This window comes from Mus caroli, chromosome 1 (genome assembly GCF_900094665.2).
Source record: "Mus caroli chromosome 1, CAROLI_EIJ_v1.1, whole genome shotgun sequence".
NCBI classification, from domain to species: Eukaryota; Metazoa; Chordata; class Mammalia; order Rodentia; family Muridae; genus Mus; species Mus caroli.
Window position 1 is genome coordinate 111,941,345 of NC_034570.1, and position 6,929 is coordinate 111,948,273.

Here is a 6,929-nt window from a genome sequence, read left to right on the forward strand (position 1 = left end):
GGGCCTTTGTGGGCGGGGCCTTTGTGGGCGGAACGGGCTTTGTGGGCGGGGCTTGGAGCTGCGCTTCTGCTGTGGTTCTGAGGTCTGCTCTCTAAGGTCTTATTCAGGGCGAGCGAGGTGGAGAAGTTTGAGGACTTTGTTAACCCATTCAGCCGTGTCGCGGCGCCCTTCGGAGCCAAGATAGAGACCTGCTGGCCGGGATTTCTGTCAGCGCAGAATAGGTATCTGTGCAGTACGCTGGGAGGAGAGCTAAGCTTAAAGAGAAAAGCGAGGACAGGAAGGTCTGGAATTGCTGCCAGTGACCGCTGCATTCCGAAGGTCAAGTGACCTTGTGAGACCAGCAAGAAGGGTGGTGTAAAGCCGGGCGTGGTGGCACACGCCTTTAATCCCAGCACTCGGGAGGCAGAGGCAGGCGGATTTCTGAGTTCGAGGCCAGCCTGGTCTACAAAGTGAGTTCCAGGACAGCCAGGGCTATACAGAGAAACCCTGTCTCGAAAAACAAAACAAAACAATACAAGAAAAGAAGTGTGGTGTAGACCATATTAGAGTTAAGTAAGAAATACTTACCAGAAGGCACACCCAACAAATGGTAGATGCGTGAATACACAAATGTGTGCTCATTCATTATAGGTGAACTTGGATGTTGCTCCTCAGGACACAGCTGACCCATTTTTGGAGATAGGGTATCTCACTGGCATCTGGGGTTCAGCAGTTAAGGTAGCCAGCCTGGTCAAGTGAGCCCCAGGGGTCTGCCTGCTTCTGTCTCCCCAGGGCTGGGATTACAATCATACACCATTAACAGCCAGGTTTTTGGGTTTGTTTGTTTGTTTGTTTGTTTGTTTGTTTTTATGTGGCTGCTGAGGACTGAGCCCAAGTCTGAATGCTTTTGTGGCAGTCACTTTACCACTTGAGCCATCTCATTAATAGTCTGAGGAGTTTTCTAAAAAGCAGTGCCCAGGGGCTTTGGGTGTTAAAATAATACTCACCATTGCTAGTGTTTTCATTACTATTCAGTAGGTTAGAGCTATCTCATATCTTTAAGCATAAAGTCTGTTTACAAATATTACCTTAATACATCCAGGAATTTCTGTATAAAGATATTATTCTACTTGGTTTATAGTCAAGTTTCAATTAATCCACACGCCTTACAGATTATCTTCCTTATTTATATCTCACAATTTCCTTTTTTTTTGAAAATCAATTTTCCTGAGACATCTCAAACCACACTTTGGGTGAACTTAGTTGATGTTTTGTTTTGGTTTTTAAGATATGGTTTCTCTATGTAGCTGTGGCTGTCCTGGAACTCATTCTGTAGACCAGACTGACCTCAAACTCAGAGGTCCACCTGCCTCTACATCCTGGGTGCTGGGATTAAAGGCCCACACCACAGCAACTGCTGCTGCCACCACCAGCGCCACCATCCCCCAGCTTAGTTGGTCCTTTAAAACACACTCACCCCCAGTATTACTCAGATTCTCCAGGGAACGAGAACCTGGAGGTGAGAGTATGTGCGAAGAAGTTTAATAAAAAGCATTGGTTCCATGGCCATGGTGGCCCGGATCTTTAGTCCCAACACTTGGGAGGCAGAGACAGGCAGATCTCTATGGTCCATACAACTAAGAAGGCCAAAGACCCAAGCTCTACTCTCAGATAGTTGAACAGCCAGGATTGCTTATGGCCTAGCACTGGTCAAACCCTGAAGCCCCCAGAGCAAGAGGACCAATGCAAAAGTTCTGACCCGAGTCTTAGTCCAGAGCCAGGAAAACACCAATGCCCCAGGCTGGGTGCTTTGCTTTTTCAGCATTAAGAACTGAACTCCTGGGTCTCGGTGAAGCTCTTACCACCCTTAGCTATGGCCCGGGGGAGGGAGAGAGCTCTTTCTTAGACCAGACTGTTGTTATGGTCATGTTAGGCATGATGTTAGTTGTGGAAGGGACTAACAAACAGCCCACCAATATGAGGTATGTGGAACAATGGATGGCCAGTTAAGTCCGAGAAACAGGGTGTAAAGATTATGGTGGTCATTGACTAGCTGGTGGTCCAGATATCAAGACTACTGTGCTCTCTGTTGCATCTCTACAGTAAGTGGTAAAGTCGGAGCCATAACAGCAGCTGTGACTCCTGGTCAGATGCAATGGACTGGTCAATATCTGTCATGGAGCAGAGAGGTCCTTGGGAGGCCTCACCCCTCTGGGAGAACCTATGGGCAAGTTAATGGATGCTGGGGAGAGAAAGACGTTTTCTTCAGTAGTGTAGCCTCTGGGGCGATGCTTGTGCTCCTTCAAATAACTCCCACCCATGCTCCTGTAAGCAACCCTCATGAAATCCATTGTTATACGCTGAGAGATGAAAGTAGAAGAGAGAGTAATTAAGAAGCAGTGGGAGTGGGGGGGTGGCGGGGCTGTGGGAGCAGAATATAAACACAGCAAGCAGGTCACCAACGACCTCCTGAAGCAAAGACATGGCTGTAGGTGATCACAACAATAGTTATACAACTATGGTTATAATAACCCTTTGAAACAAAGGGTTGCTGTTTCTTAGAAAAGGCAGTGAAAAAAAACCATTTGTAGCTAAGGTTGCAGGTGGCATGGGCCTATCTTTGAAAAACATATTTAATTATAAACAGGAATGAATCTAGTTTGTCTTTACTATAAGATGGCTTTCAAGCCTAAGATGGAAGCAGGCTGGTTTATCACTTTGTGTAAGATAACCACTGTTGGTTACTGGGGCTAGAGCCCGCTGACTACTTTCTGTATGCACCTCAAGGTTTTGCTTTTAAAATTTTTTGTATGTATGTGTATATGTGGTATGTGCACACATATGTGTGTGTGCATGTTTATATGTGTGTGGATGTGCATGCCAAGGATTAAGGCTGATGGTAGGTGTATTCTTCAGTCACTCTTTACCTATTGATTGAGGCAAGGTCTGTCACTAAATCTAGAGTTTGCCAGTCTGGTAGTCTAGTAAGCCATCTTGTTCTGAGAAGCCCTGTCTACACCTATCATGGAACGGGTTACAGGCAGGCTACCATGCCCACCAGGCTTTGACACGGGTTCTGGGAAGCTCAGCTCTGGGCCTCACACTTGCATGGCAAGTGCTGTCTACTTGCTGAGCTGTCTCCAAAGCCCCAAAGGAAGCTGGCCAAGCCAACATACAACATGAGACCCTTTAAAGGCACGCACTTCCTGAGAGAGAGAGAGAGAGAGAGAGAGAGAGTGTCATTGTCCTGGCTGAGCAACTCATGGTTGGGTATACTTTGGCGCCACCCTGGCCTGTTTCTTGCTCTGTGTGTTTGTGTGTGCATGTTCATGTTCATGGTCAACCTCAGACATAGTTCTACACACACACACACACACACACACACACACACACACACACACACACAAACCCCTCTCCCCATCTCATAAATGGCAGTGTTGGTGACATTTTTCCAAACAGAAGGACTGCGGCACAGTAAACAGGATTGTTGTCAGATAAATAAACCTAAAGATGACTTTCTGTTTAGAAGAGAAGTACATTTCCTAAGCTGGTTCCTGTTTTCCAGGAACTGCTACTAGGAGCCAGAGATGAACACTCAGACATAGTTTACAGCCAATTGAAAGTCTTTCTTCCAGCTGGCTGGGACTATACTCAGGTATTTGAGACCCAAGTATAGGGTTGAGTGTTTAGAGTAAGGTTTTTTTTTTTTTTTTAAAGGCAACCCCCCCATCCCCTACATCCTGGTATCTCGATTGACAGCTGCTGGAAGGAGTTTTACAGAAGCAAGTAATTCAACAGAAGCAAAGATAAACAACTGGTCAGGGAGGGTCGCACACCAGGCAATTTAACAGACGCTAAGATACATTTTCTGGGACATCTTGACCTCAGGTTCCTAGAATAAAGTTGGGAGATTTTTCATGGGTTTTTTTTTCTACCAAGGAGATCAAATTCTAGTTAAACCTAAAATGGCCTTAGCAAGGATAAAAAATGGAGGAGCCTCTGTACTGCCTTGCCCTGTCACAGAACCTCTCCTGACCTTCCCTCAAAGGTCCACTACCTTGGGTGAGGACCCTTTTCCAGCAGGTCTCCCTATTCTCTGCTTGACTTTATCTAGAGTGCCTGAACCCACACTGAGGAAGGTCATGAAGCCCTTGACAAGCCTACAGGTTCAACTTTCTCTCCCCCCTCCCCAAGACACCCCCCCCCCCCCCAAGCCCCCCCCCCCCCAGCAAGTACCTGAGATCCCTGGGCCAACTCTCCATGCAAATGAGACATTTCCAGTATGTTCAGTTCCAGCCAATGACTTACATTCACCCTGAAAACTCCTCCTCACTCTTCAAGGTTCATATATAGCCCTCATGAACCCTGAACAAAGTATAGGCCCACGAGCTGTTTCACAGAGATCAGCTGAGAAAGCTGTTTCATTGAGTACTGTCTAAAAGAACTGTAACTCTGAAGTCCTCAGAGAATCCCCTCCCCGCTCCCCACCCTCACCTCACCATCCCCACACCCTGGAACTCCCAACCTGCCGGTCCCTGCAGACCACATCTGTTCCAGGCTCTGCTTCATCATTCCTGCTGGCACCTGGAGTCAGGATGCTGACCCCCAGACTGTCTCAGATCTTCCTGCTCTTTGTGTATTTCTCTCTGCTCCCCCACCACACAAAAGGTGGCCTTGTCTGTTGGATCCCCAGTAAACCTTTCTGTTTTCTACCCACGGAGTGTTCTCATTTGTTAGTTTCTCTGTTCACTCAGGTGCTGTCTGCTTTGTTTGTTGCTTGCTTTTGTTGTTTTGCTTTGTTTTTGAGACAGGGTCTCACCGTAGCTTTTGTTTGCCTGGAACTTGTTATAGAGACCAGGCTGGCTTTGAGTCACAGACATTTGCCTGCCTCTGCTTCTTGACTGCTGAGATTAAAGGTGTGCACTTCCATGCCTTCAGAACTATGAGTTAGACAGACCCTCTGCTAGGTAGACTCCCAAACTCTCAGAAGACTTGTCCCTCTCTCTATGAGAGCAGGGATTCCAGAATCAACAATGAGAATGGGTGGGGGCTGGGGAGTATAGGGTGAACAGGAGGCTGCAGCATCGGGGATCCCAGACTATGAGAACAGGTGAGGGAGGTGTAGGTGGGGGACAGGAGGCTTGCAGGTGAAATTAATTGGAGCTTTCTGGTCTGGAACTTAGCATTTCTTTTCTGGAGTCCTGGTGCTGAGGACTGAGAAGCTTGTTACAGATTCAGACAGGTTCTCTAGAGGGTACAGTTTACTGCAGCCTGATCAGCCCCTAGTTTAAATCTAATAGATAATGTTAGTAAGCATAAAGAAAAAACATTGGTAAGTGTAAGAAAAAGCAAGCTGCCAGATCTTCAGAAGCAAGCGATGCACTTGAGATTCCCAGTCCCTCAGTCAAGATGCCCTTGTCACATCCACTATCCTCAAGGAACTTAGTGACTGAACCCAGGGAACCTCTGAACACCACACGGCCAATGGCTGCAATGAAGGAGCTTTATCCATGGCATTGACTGCAGAATAAAACGCAGGGGACATTTCCCTGCCTCTTTTCCTTTAAAGGAGATCTGAAGAAGGGGTGGGGAAAGCTCTTCTGATGATCTGGATTTGGTTGGTGTAGAAATTGAGGTGGCAAGAGATGTATTTCTTGTAGCATCCACCAGAGGGCACAAGATCGCCAACATGGTCTATGTAACCATTCTATTATGGATGTTCTCTGTGGTGCCAGAGGCTAAGTAGACGTAATAAATGTAGGATCCCATCCATGCAGTGCTGGGATGGAACTTGGGCTTCACACAGGCTCCACAGCACCCCACCAACTGAGCTACATCCTCGACACAGCAGAAGCCAGCTTACTCTGCCAAACAGATTCAGGAGAACAGACCACTCATTCCATGGGATGGGAGATGAGGGGTTGTCCTGCAGGTGCCTGTCACCTGAAGGAATCCTGATCAGTGATGGACTCCTGTGGTCTCCTGACAGTCAATGGCTGTCCTTTCCAGAGGAGCGAGTCATACATGTCCTGGAATTAATGTCATGTCCTGGAATTAATGTCAACGCACACGTGTGTGTGTGTGTGTGTCTGTGTGTCTGTGTGTGTGTGTGTGTAAGCCAAAGAGAGATTTTTGGCAATTTATAAAAACATATTGTTGATGGCTAGTCTTATTTGTTAACTTGGTGGGATTTAGAATCATCTTGGAAACAAACCTCTGGGCATGTCTCTTATACCAGGTTCTTTACAGAGGGATTACTTAGGTTAAGTTAATTGAGATGGGAAAACCATCCTACAGTGGACATCACCATTCTTGGGCTGCAGTCCCAGACTGAGTAAAAAGGAGGACGTGAGCTGAGCATTGGGGTAACATTTTGTTGTGCTGTGTGAAGGTTGTCTCTATATTATCCAAGTCTTGATTCTGTACGGGCAAAGAGATGACCAGTGGCTGGACTTACATATTGTCATTCTTATGGCTCATTACCTGGCTCCATATTTTGTAAACATACATCTTCCTCACTTTTGATTGGTTTAATAAATATCTGACAGACAAGGTAGGACTTCCGGAGAGAGATATGGACTATGGGAAGAATCAGGGGCCTGAAGATTCACCAGCATGACATAGAGGAGGTCAGACATGCAGAGAGAGAGAGAGAGAGAGAGAGAGAGAGAGAGAGAGAGAGAGAGAACGGGACACGAGGCAGAGGTGGACTAGGATCGTTGGGTTAATTGACTTGTATGTTAGCTGGGAAGAAGACCTGCTAGAGTGCCTAAGCTTTTATAAAGTCTGTGTGTGTCTTTAATCTGCAGTTGGTGGTGAGAGGACAAATTAAACCCCTTTTGTCTCCATTTAAAGACCAGGCTGGAGGGCAGCTGGGGCGCAGGGTCCGCTGACACTCGCCAGCTACCCACGACACCCACCACAGGATCTTAAGACTTCTGGTGAGTGGA